Raw genomic sequence first — 13,339 nt, forward strand, 5'->3', positions numbered from 1 at the left:
TGTGTTTTTAGGTCCTTTTTTTATGCTGACTTCATCCTCAAGCCATCTTCCCACCTAGCCACTAAATTGCTGCTGGCAATACCCAAGCTATTACCCTGGAGATTCACATCCAAAGAAGTGACTGTTTCCCAAGCCTTTCAAACAACAATCCTGGAATCTCAGCCAAAGTTTCACATGTAACTAGCCTGACTTAAGTCAAGTACATTTCCCTAAATTAGCTGTGGATGAAGATAGAATGCGAAGATGCATAAATGTGTTTAAGTTCTATGTTCCACTGAATCACGTCAGACAGGCTGTTGGTACAAGTGGGTGTTTCTCAAAAGCCATAGCCATAGAATAGGAGAATGAATGCTAGATGGACAAAAATGAAGGAAAGGATGGAGGAAGAAACAAAAATAGGGAAGGAAGGAAGGCAAAGGAAAGGGAAGTGGGGGAGAGAGGAAAGACAGAAAACAGGCCACTGAGGCACTGGTATGCTGGTAAATGTTTAACAGCCAGCTTTCAAAATAAAACAAAACATGAAAAAAACAAGTCTTTCTCTATAATGCTAGACAATTTCCATGGTTCAAATTCTCCAATCATTACAATTTCAAGATACCAATGAGAGGTCCCTGAATGCAGAGTTGGGAAGACACATGTAATAGTACACCCCTATCTCCATATTAAGGTACAATAGATATCAATGAACTCAAAAGTAAAGCTAATAGTATGTTGTGGTAAAATAATTAGACAGTGATATGTTTTCAGTATTTATGAACTTCGTTATTAACATAATTTATTTGCTTGCAACTTTCTATGTTAAGTTTTATCAATGGCTATCTTTAACAACTTGTTCACATAATCCCTGAAATTTTAGAAATTGTATCACCTGTGGTGCTACAGGTTGGCTCTAGCACATGACTGATAGAGAATATTTTTCAATTTCATAAAAAATAAAATAAGTCACATAAAGCAAACTGTGCTTGTGCAGTGGACTCCACCAAAGCTTTGGTGGAGCAAAAGAGATTTTTTATTAAAACAAAACAAATAATTCAAGTCAACTATTATAAATTGTCATTCTTAGAAGTTCTTCATCTCCTATACTACTATAGCTTTCACAATTTTTTGCTACCCATTTCACTGTAGGAAGCACCCCACTTCTAATATTCTCAGAAATACTCTCTTCTCCCAGTTATATCTTCATAAATGTACTCCCACAGCCCCCTCCCACTGCACTCTCAACAATTCTCTCTTATTAAAAACCAAAAAAATTCAATTCCTACACCCAAACAAAACTGCAAACCTATCATTATATTTTCAAGCCAAATGTGGAGGAGTGTATAAAACTGCAGTCCCTAAACCACCGGCTTAAGAAACAATCAGCGTGTTTATTTAAAAAGCTGATTAGTCAGTCTTGCTATAGATCTAATTAGGATCTTTGGGGAAAGAGCCTAGATACCACCTTGTTTATTAAACACTTCAGGTGTTTTTAATAGACTTGAAAGTCTGATATCATCAATAATAAGCTCAACAGAACTGACTATCCATTTGAAAGATAATCCCCTACAAAAAAAAAAAAAAAAGATAATCCCCATTTGTGCATGTAGCTTTTCAATCTGTGTTGTGCACTGTAATGCTATTCTCCCCTAGGTCTCCATGACCACCTGAGTAACCTACGTGTCTTTAAAGACTCAACCTACAAGAGCCTTCTTGATCCTTACCTAACCTCAAGACTTCCTCTGCCCTTCTTTTAGCTCCTCCATTTCAATTTAGCTGTCTTCTTTCCTAGGGGTGTTCACAGCACTCAGCCCATGATCTCAGAACTTTATTGATTGTGTGTCTGTCTACTTCCCTACTAGACTGAAATCTCCTTGAAATCAAGTCTGCTTCTTTGGCATCTCTGAATCCCCTGTACTTAGCATAATGCCTGACAAATAGTATGCATTCTATAATCCTCATTTAATGATAAAGCAAATGTAGAAAGAGGGAATGAGGAGAGGAGTAGGAGAGAAAAGGTGGGGGGAGAGGTATCAAAAAAGTAGAAAAGCAGAAAACAAAATTAGGAAAGAAAAGAATAAAATGGGGGTATTTGTTTTAAATTTTCATTTGGATTCTTGTTTCATTGAATAATATATTACTTTTCTCTCAGAAAATTCAGTTCTCATATGATTATGATACCATAATTTAAAAAAAAAATTCAGTTCTCTAAAAATAAAAGACCCCATGACTTTTATTAGACTAGAGATTTCTATTACTCCAAGGATTCATCAAAGTTTTGGGTCTTAGCATTGCTTATAACTTAAAATTTTAACAATGTTTACTCAACAAGCACTATTTTTCACTTTTAGTTAGTGTTTCAGAAAATATTTTATGTGAAATAAACATAAAGATTACAAATCAGTTGCAATATGTGCCAGGACAGGGAAATGAAGAATTGAATCCAGTCTGACTGAGATTACACACAGCATCCATGGATCAAATACTAGAATTCTGCTCTTACTCTTCTGTGGAGACATTCATTATTTCTTTAAAACAAAAAAAAAAGTGCAGCTACCTCCCTACTTTTAAAGAGCTGACGCTTTAAGGCATTGCTTGTCAGTTTCTGTGCAGGTCCCTATGTGTTGTCCCCAAGTGTTCTTGGAAACCTAGAAGTTCCATACTAAAGAGATATCCACTGCATTTTGAGTTCTCTTGGATAGTTTTAATGCCCGTTTATATTTACAATTGAGTTACCTCCAGGTAATTCTACTGTAGATGTCACAGGCAAAGAAATGCAAGATACAGTCCAATTTAACTTGTAAATACTATCTTTTGCACCAAAGCCAAGTGAAGGCCAAATGACACTAGAAAATGCTACATGAACAAATGTTTCCCGCTTATTCAAATACAAAAAAAAAAAAAAAAAAAACGTAGGAAAGTTGAAGCCACCGAGGGCAACCAGCAGTTGAGTTGTGCCAAAATCAAAGGAATTGCAAGACATCAATCAAAATCAGGGTCACAATGGGAACTGCAATTGAGTTTCAATAAAATAATCTTATCTGTCATATTAAATTAATGTAAATTTGAATTTTATTGGTTTTGTAGATATGCTTATTTTGCATGTATAAATTTAATTTTAGTTTTAAAGTCAAAGAAGAGTGAAAAGTATGAAGAGTTTACCCCACTTTTTAGGTTAAATATATAGAATTACAACGAAAACTACACAATAAGACTGATGAATCATAAGAATATATATTTCTTGACAAACACTGAATGAGAACAGGGTGTAGTGTTGACATATCATCTTGTTCATTCAGAATGACCAACATCAAACTTTATTGTGTTATGTGCAATTTTGATGAGGACTTGTTAACTATGAAGTACCCTCCTGTGGCCCCCTCTGATGTTCATTTATCTACTTAGCTTTATTTACCACACTGTATTATAAATATTTCTTCATAAAAAGCACTTAATGGTTAAGAGGGTGGGCCTGGTAAGACTGTCTAGATTCAATTCTTGTCCGTGCCACTCATTAACTGCGGCAGAGACTGGTTAGAAGTTCACCAATTTATTTCCTCCTGTGAGCACATAGAAGAATGACATTTCCCAGATTCGTTTACATTAAGTTGGAACCACGTGACTGATACAACCCACAGATATGAGAGTAGCAATGTTTGCTACTTGCAAGGCTGGTCATAATCACCCTGCTCTCCCCAACCCCACCACGATGACCTTGAGAGCCAGCTATTCCCAATGTTGTGGCCATAGTATTGTAGCTATAATGTGGAAGCAACCTGAATCTCTGAGTGACCACTTGAAGGAGGACTTTTAAGCCATTTAAGATTAGGACATGAGCAAGAAATAAACCTGATAGACCTTTATTCTGTTACGATTTTGGTATTTCTCTGATACAGAAGCATGGCTTCATCTCTCCTGGCTAACAGAATAACTACATAAGCTTGGACAAGTTAACATCATTACTCAGTGCCACAGTTTCTTCATCTGTAAAACTGGAGTGGAGTATCTATCTCATAGATACATATCTATCTTGTAAGTGTGAGAATCAAGTGAGTTAATTCACATAAACTTCTAAGAACAATACCTGGCGCTCAGTAGGCATTATTATGGGTGCCCTGCCCCCCCATTCTACTGTAGTTCATTGAAGTTGGTGTCTTTGTCTTGTTCAGCTTTTATTTCCAACATTTTTTATAGGTTTGACACATAGTGGCTACCAAATTAATGTTTATCAGTATATCTAATATCTCCATAAAATTGAAAGTTCTATGAAGTTCATCTCTTGACTATGTTCAATTTATACTGATGAACTGGCTTCATAACAATTATTAAGAATTCATTGTAGTAAATATACTGGTATCATTCTCTGTGGTTACATCCTTCTTCCTTTTTTTCTTCATATTTTTTTTTCCATTGTTCTCTCAAGCATATTAAAAACTGGTCTACAATTGATAAAAGGCAATAAATAGAGATGATGATTTAAATTAAATACCTTAATTTAAGGTACATTTTGTGTAGAATAGGTCTCCCTGTGTCATCTATAGTTTTATACTCAAATTATAACATAGAATAAATGCAAAATTTAAATTTTGTATACTCATAAGCTAAATAGTTCTAATGAATCCCATTATTAATCAGTTTGTGAGGAGGATGAGCCTATGAGAATTAACCTTCCCTTTGCCTCATCCTCACAGACGCATCACAGGCTTAGTTGTCCTAGAGATGAAATGAGATGCATCCAGCTCATCATTTATGCATGAATACAATCTCCTGTCAGCTACTGCTGCTGTTGGCCTTTGGGAACTACTCTTGCTTATATGTACATGTTAGTACCTACACCAGGTGCTTAGGGACAAAATTCACAGTTACTCTATTAGCATTTCTAGCAAATGACTTGATCAAGGAAAAAACTAAATTATTGTATAAATATGTAAATTCATTTGTCTGTGAATTTCAAATATGCATACCACATTCCCAGTTTCCATAGTAAATTGAATTGAGAACACCAGATGAATGATCTGGGTTGTAGGGTGAGGGAGATGTTTAAATTAACAGGATAGCAAGATTTTGCTCCAGTGCTCAGAGAAGAATCACAAATACTGCAGTCTGTTGTGCAGGAAGGAATTGCCTGAGCAAGGAAAGAATAGAAAAATTAAAATGCCAAGCTGAATGTACCAATAAACACACGGGCTTATTCAACTACATTCAAACATCTAGAAAGAGTACAGTTCTTGGAAGCATCTTTTAATAAACAATTAACTCTACATTTCATGATAATAGAGGCAAGCAGACTGATGAAAAAGAAGACCAATTTCTACTTGTCAACATAATGGATAATTATAAAAGTACATAGCAAACATAACTTCCTATTCTGCAGCAAATCTTAAGAAGGTAAACTAATATTAAAAAATTAAACAAGTAAGAACAGATCAAGAGTTTATAAATTGTCAAATTATGTTCACTTTAATTATTCTCTTTAAAATTATCTCTTCTTAAAATGCAATTTCTTTTAAACCAATTCTATTGTTTTAGTAGATATATTTTTAGAGCAATTTTAGGTTCACAGCAAAATTGATTGACAAGTACAGATTTCCCATACACACCCAGCCCCTACACATGCACAGCCTCCTCCATTACCAACAACCTCTACTAGAGTGGTACATTTATTACAATTGGTGAACCTACATTGATGCATGATTACCATTCCAAGTCCATAGTTTACATTCACTATTGGTTTATATATTTTATATGCTTGAATAAATGTTATCACTGCCCTAAAAAATCCTCTGTACTATGCCTATTTGTCTCCCACCCCCACCTCCAACCACTGGCAACAACTGATTTGTTTTCTCCATAATTTTTTTTTTTCCAGAATGTCATGTAGTTGGAATCATACAGTACATAGCCTTTTCAGATTGGCTTCCTTTGCTTAGTAACATGCTTTTAAGGTTCTTCCACATCTTTTCATGGCTTGATAGCTCATTTCTTTTTAGCACTGAACAATATTTCACTGTCTGGATGTAATACAATTTATTTACTCATTCACCTACCAAAGGACATATTGGTTGTTTGTAAATTTTGACAATTATGAATAAAGGTGCTATAAACATCCTTGTGTAGGTTTTTATGCAACCATAAGTTTTCAGCTTCTTTGGGCAGATAATAAAGATCACAATTAGTGGACAGTATGGTAAAAGGATGTTGAGTTTTGTAAGAAACTACTAAACTATCTTCCAAACTGGCTGTACCATTTTGCACTCCCACCAGCAATGAATTAAAGAGTTCCTGTAAGTCTCCATCCTCATCAGCATTTAGTGTTATCAGTGTTCTGGATTTTGGCCCTTCTAATAGATGTGTAATGGTATCTCATTGTTGTTTTAATTTAAATTTCTCTGATGACAAATTATGTGAACATCTTTTCATATGTTTATTTGTCATCTGTATTTCTTCTTTGGTGAGGTGTTTCTTAAGGTGTTGGCCTATTTTTTAATTATGTTGTTTATTTTCTTGTTATTGAGTTTTCAGAGTTCTTTGTATATTTTGGATGACAGTCTTTTATCAGATATGTCCTTGCAAATATTTTCTGTGGCATTTCTTCCAGTCTTTTCATTCTTTTGACAATGTCTTCTGTCAAATAGAAATTTTTAATTTTAAGGAAGTCCAGCTTATCAATATTTTCTTTCATGAATCGTGCCTTTGTTGTTATACCTAAAAAGTCATTGCCATAAACAAAGTCATCTAGATTTTCTACTACGTTACCTTCAAAATGTTTTATGGTTTTGCATTTTACATTTATGTCTATGATCCATTCTGGGTTAATTTTGTGAAGGATATAAGGTCTGTAGCTAGCTTATTTTTTTGCATACGGATAACCACTTGTTCCAGTACCATAAAAGACTATGTTTGCGCCCTTGCATTGCCTTTGCTCTTTGTCGAAGATCAGTTGTTTTTATTTATGTGGATCTACTTCTGGAATTTATATTCTGGTCGTTGACATATTTGTCTATTCCTTTGCTAGTACCACACTATCTAAATTATTGCACCCTCATATTAACAGTAAATTTTGAAGCTGGAGAGTGTCAGTTCTCCAACTTTGTTCTTCTCCTTCAATATTGTGTTGGCTATTTTGGGTCTTTTGCCTTTCCATACAAATGACACATTAGAATCAGTTTCTTGTTATCCACAGAATACCTTGCTGGGATTTTGATTAGGATTGCATTGAATCTACAGACAAAACTGGGAAGAACTAACATCTTACTAACACTGAGTCTTCATGTTCTCCTATCCATGAACATGGAATATCTCTCTATTTAGTGAGTTCTTTGATTTTTTAAATCAGAGTTTTGTAGTTTACCTCTCTGTATTTTTCTGGCTGTCTCTCCAATGTGGGGGCAGTGGTTTGCCCTGTGAACTCACTTCTTTTATGGATCTAAGAAAAGTTGCTGATTTTTCACTGTATTCAGCTTTTTACTTGTTAAGCTGGAGTGGGGACTTCTAAGCTCCTTACATGCCAGACCAGAAACTGGATTTTTAATTCCAATTTTAAGTATCTTTATACAGCAACTTTAAAGTTTATTTGAAGAAATTTTCAAAAATACTAACAATTATCTTTCTTGTGTTTAACACTACACTAATATGAATCTATTTATTATAAGACATTTGTCAAAACATTCAGATAATCAAAGATGATCTTTCTTAATTTTATCTTTTGCTAATATTAATATATTAATCCACTAGCTTGGGCACTGGGTAGGGGTTACATAGAAAAAAAATGTATATAAACAGAGAGAGAGAGAGAGAGAGAAAATGTTCCAGTTTTATAAACTTAGTCTGATCCAATAATGTATAAAGTCGCAGTGAATAACTCTTACTTTTTTAACTAAATGTTTAATATTTGAGATTTCCTTTCCTTCTCTTACCAAATAGTGTTGCTACTGGCCTCTAAGTGGAGGTTTTTATATTCCTCATGGAAAAGAATTTCAAGACACACCATGTAAGCCAAGCAAATAAAAACTTTATTGAAAGTGTAAAATACATGCTAAAGAAGAAGAGCAGGCAGGTTGGAAAAGAACAGCTCTCCTGAGAGGAAGTTTTAGATCTGTGTAATTTTACTGATTGAGGGGAGGTATATTTAAGGCAAAGGGGTTGGCTTTTACTGAGAATATGAGTAGTAAATCCTAGAATTGGGTTCCCTCCCATTTTCTTACTTTATGTGGTTGTCTCAGAACTGTCATGGTGATTTCAAGGGTGGAGAACAAGGTACATGATATTGTAATTAGCCAAAGATCATGTGAGGTGGCAGAGGTGGCTGACAAGCCAGGTGAAGCCAGTTCTTGCCTGTAGTTATCACCCCCTTTTGTTTAAGGGTTATTTACTTTAACACCTGCATCTGATCTTCAAGTAAATGCATACCGTCTCAGCCCTCTTAGTCTCCTACTCTAGTAGCATCTGCAGTGTATATAAAAAGTAGGAGCATAAATAATCTCATATGTTAGGAGCATATGCACCAAATCTACATGAGACCTTTTACCATTCTCTGGCTTCTCTGATTTTCACGATTATGCCTCTTATCACCTAGGGGTAATACTGGCATCAAATGCTGAAGTCTGAGGCTGGTTAACAAGTGGGATAAATTTCAGATGGATCAGGACAAGTGGCTTCCTATATTTTGTCAATATATTTGGAATAGCCTATATATGACTAATTGAGATATCCCAGCAGTAAATATTGGACTATTCCCAAAATAAAAGATATAAATTTTAAACTATTAACACTATAGCATCAAGAAAAACAAATTAATGTTTCATGGACATAGTCTTTTTCTCAAGATCACAATCAAGTTGTTTTAAAACAAAAATAATTTTTCAACTATATGATAATTTAATTCTTATCTAAAGAAATGCTTTTGTTTCAATATTTCAGTCAACAAAATTTATTGAGCATATACTATGTTCTATGGGATTTATTATACTACTAAACAAAAGCAACTTATTCACTACTCTCATACTGCTCATAATCTGATACAAAGCACAGACCAAAACAAGCAAACAAATAGATAATCTCACATAACCAAAAATCATATGAAGAAAATAAAGCTAGTTGATGAAATAGAGAATGGTAGAGTGGATCACAGGGATGCAGGGATAAAGAGTCTAATTTAAATTATGAGGTCAAAGAAGGCCTTATTGTGGAGGGAAAATTTGTGTCAAGATCTCAGTATCTAAGAAAAGTCATGAGAAAGTTGGAGCCAGAACATTTCAGGCTGAAGAAACAGCACTTTATGGTAGGAATGAGCACAACATGTTCTAAGAATAAAAAAGTAAAGCAATATGTTTGAAGAACAGGGATTGAGGGAGTGAGTAGGAGGAAATGTGGCCACTAAACTGGGCCACAGCCAAAACATGTAGATTCTATATCCTGTGGTCAAGAGACGAAATTTTATTATAAAGGCATTAAAAGGCAATTGGAGGTTTGTAACCAGGGTATTGTCATAATCTAATTTGAGCTTTTAAAAACATAGTTGCTGCATGGAGAATGGATTGAAAGGGAGACAATTTCAGCCATAAACTCTAAAAGAATAATAGGGATAATGGAATTGCCTAGAACTGGTAGGTTGGAATACCTGATTCATGAGATGAGATCAACACACAGATGTATTTCTTTCTCTAATTGGTGTCTTAAAAATTATTTGCTGGGGGTATCTTCTGTCCATGGATGCAAATTTAATCAGATCCTATGAATTTTCTGCTCTCTCTTAGTCAACAGACGTTTCTCCATTTACAAGTACAATTCAGCTATTACTAAAGTCCTTTAATCTCCATTCAAAATTAGAACTTTTTAACATCTTCCAAGCTAAGATTTATAATAGATATGGCCTGCTTTGGGGGAAGGGGGAAGGTCAGCATCACAACCCCTGCCTGCCCTACTCCTCTACCTCTTGTTGGCCAATGTTACAGACCTTGGCTAACATTGAAGGAAGCATAGAAGGAAAGGAAGTTGGGGGTGTGAAAATGGCAAGAAAAGGTAATGGAAAAGGCAATTCTTACTTCATCCTAGTCATTTTACTTGGAGTAGTGGCTTTATGCCATGTGGGCTTGGTAGATGTTTAAAGCTGACACATCTTATAGGATGTTTTTAGGTCCTTCAGAGAATTCCAAGTTTAGGGACTCTTAACTTGTCAATTTCTTGACCTGAGTTGAGGTATCGCTACTCTAATTCTGAATAGTTGTTTGTGACTCCCTTTTAAGCCCCTAAGGTGTTCACTTCCAGCAATAAAAATTTCTAAGAATGAATTCACTCTCAAAGCTCTCATTTTTATCCTGCTGCTTAGGAAACTTTGGCTTTCTTGGGCTAAGTCAGCTTCAATTTTATGTGCCTTCCAAGTTTCAAATGGATCCTACCTGAGCCCTGTATACTTGAGATGAAGGGGGTTGGAAATTAAGGAGATCAATAGCTTCTTCAAAGAAATATCTTCACATTCTTCTTGTGCTCCCTACAATCTGAACCTCCGTACTTTTTCTGTATCCCTGTTATGGCCAAAGGGTTCAGAGATGTGGACCATTTTCTTTTTTAAATTTAGGTATGGCCATTTATCTCACATTCACTTTGGAGCCTGACACTTATCTCATTGACATCTCACTTAAAATAAAGCAGGAACTAAAATTTTATTACTTACCTGACTTTTAATAACATCTTGTTTAACTTCAGGAACACATTGTTTTGTTTCCACTATTTCATCAACAACATGAATTTGTACATATTTGGTGCTAAGCACACAGTTGTGGAACAAAAAAGATAAGAACAAGTTCCTCGTTCTAGTGATGCTACCTTCCCAGTGGAAAAATCCTATTTGAGTAAACAAATAAATAAGCAAAATAACTAAAGATTATCATATGAACCCAGATGGCTACAAACAGCATCTTGTGATGGGAGCAGTGGACCACAGCTGAGGAATGAGTGGTCAGAAGCCTACAGGAGATGGATAGCCAAACACAGCTTCTCTGAGGAGGTAAAATAAAAGTTAAGTCTTGACAAATGAGGAGATGCAAATCCTGGGAGAAATAGGCAAATAGTATCCCAGGCCCAGTGGAACAGGAAGTACAAAGGCCTTGAGATGGCCTTTGAAGTCTTGAAGAGACAAGGAAGTAGGAGGCCAAGGTGGCCAAACCACAGCCAGCAAGGAGAATAGTTCAAGATGAGACAGAATCTTAGAAACTTTTGCCAATACCCAATGGTTGCAAGGTGTGTAACATTCCTTCATGAAATCTAGACTGACAGTGTGTCTCCTGTGATATTCACATTAATACATATAAAATACATTAATTTCAATAGGAGAGCTAATTAGTGTCTACCCTGATTTGTCAATGATCATTTAAACTAGGTCTTGAAAGAAATAGATCCACTTTCAGAAATATGATTCAATTCTTTGCTCAACAAAGAAATTCCAAAACCCTCAGGGTGCAGAACTGTTTCTCTAATGCAATGTGCTGAAGAAAGACAGCCCATTGTGCTCAGAGTGGATTTAGCTGCCAAAATCCTGCAACAAAAAAACTTTGTGATTTGCTGAAGCAAAGATTCTACTATGAAAATTTCAGATGGAAAAACTGAATAGCTCACAGTCTAAAGCAGTTTTTAAAAGGCTTCCAAAAACTCTGCACATTTAATCAAACAAATAGCCATATATAATGCTTATAAAGTAAAATCTATCTGGGGGAAAGAGATTTTTAAAGACAACGCCTCAAACTAAGAAAGATCCCAATGCATACTAGGTTCCACTATAAAATTAAATCTCAGCTTAAGTTTGCAAATATTTTGGAACTGAGCCTAGAACAAAGTTCCACATGAGCCCCAAGGTGGAGCTTCACACATCTCTTTAAATTTCTCTCTGACTAGAGCTATTGCTCTTCTGGGCCAAATTTCTGGATGAGTGGAAGGCGTCTTGAGCACTGATGCACCTCTTATTTTATTCAGGCAAAATCATTCACTTCCTACTTTCAGCTCCCTTGACATTGCATAAGGATCTGTTATTTTGCTTCTCCTATCGTAATCTAGTTAGTTGACCTTGTTTCTGTCCCTCTTTTCCTCTTTCCTACCCTTTTGGTTTCCACCCACAAGTTATGTGCTCAACAGATTTTTAGTTTCCAGTCATGCTTCTTTTATTTAAAACTCAGCATGATGGTTAATGTTATGTGTCAACATGGCTAGGCTATAGTGCCCAGATGTTTGGTCAAATACCAGATGCTGCTGTGAAGATATTTTTTAAATCTGATTAACATTTAATGAAGTAGACTTTGAGTAAAGCAAATTATCCTCCATAATGAGAGTGAGCCTCATCCAATCAGTTGAAGACCTTAAGAGAAAACGACTGAGGTCCTCTGAGGATAAAGGCATACTGCCTACAAACTGCCTCTGCACTTAAACTTCAACTCTTCCCAGGATCACCTGCCTGCCAGCTTGCCATGAAGATTTTGGACTTGCTAGCTCCCACAACCACACGAGCTGATGCCTTAAAATCTCTCTGTCTCAAATTACATTTATATAATAATTTTTATATTATTTGCCAGGTTTCTTTGGTGGGTCCTAAATAATACACTCAGTAAAGGTTTTGGACAAGTGAATAAATAAATATGTGAATGAACAAATGAATGAATAAGTCAGTAAGTCAGTCTTCGGTTATCAATCTAATAAGATATGAAGGATATGAATCGAGGAGCAGTTCATAAAAAGGGATATTCCATGTGAACATTTGAAATTTCAGATTTCTCCAAATTCCAAAAATTAATAAAGACTACTATTTGATAGACCTTAAAATTAAACCACAAATCAAATCTCTCCTGTCTTTACTCAATGCTTCTTTAAAATAGAATTAAAATTACAACATATTCATTAAGAAGAATTATACTGTATTGAGATCTACTATGTCAGGCAGTATGTTAAGTACTGAATGTGGATTATTTCATGTAATATTCAAAATAATTCCAGTTCTCCTTTTGGAGTTGCAGCTTTAAAGGTATAGAACAGTTAGGTGATATATCACAGAGCAGGTGAATTATAATTTTGTGGTTTCCCATGAGTCCTTGCTGTAGCAATTTCTGTATTGACAAAGAGGAAATAACTATTTTTAGCTTTTTATTAAAGTATAAAATAGATCCAAAGTACTGCAAAAATCTGAAGTGTACAGCTCATAGAATTTCACAAGCTGTACACATGTAGGCCAAGAAACAAAACATTATCAGCATTCTAGAAGCCCATCTAAGAGAGTAACTTCAGTTGACCCTTGAACAATGTGGGAGTTAGGGAGCCAACCCCACTCTCCCTGCACAGTCAAAATTTACATATAACTTTTGACTCCTCAAAAACTTAATTA

The sequence above is a fragment of the Eulemur rufifrons genome, chromosome 24, assembly GCF_041146395.1.
Source record: "Eulemur rufifrons isolate Redbay chromosome 24, OSU_ERuf_1, whole genome shotgun sequence".
In the NCBI taxonomy this organism is placed as follows: Eukaryota; Metazoa; Chordata; class Mammalia; order Primates; family Lemuridae; genus Eulemur; species Eulemur rufifrons.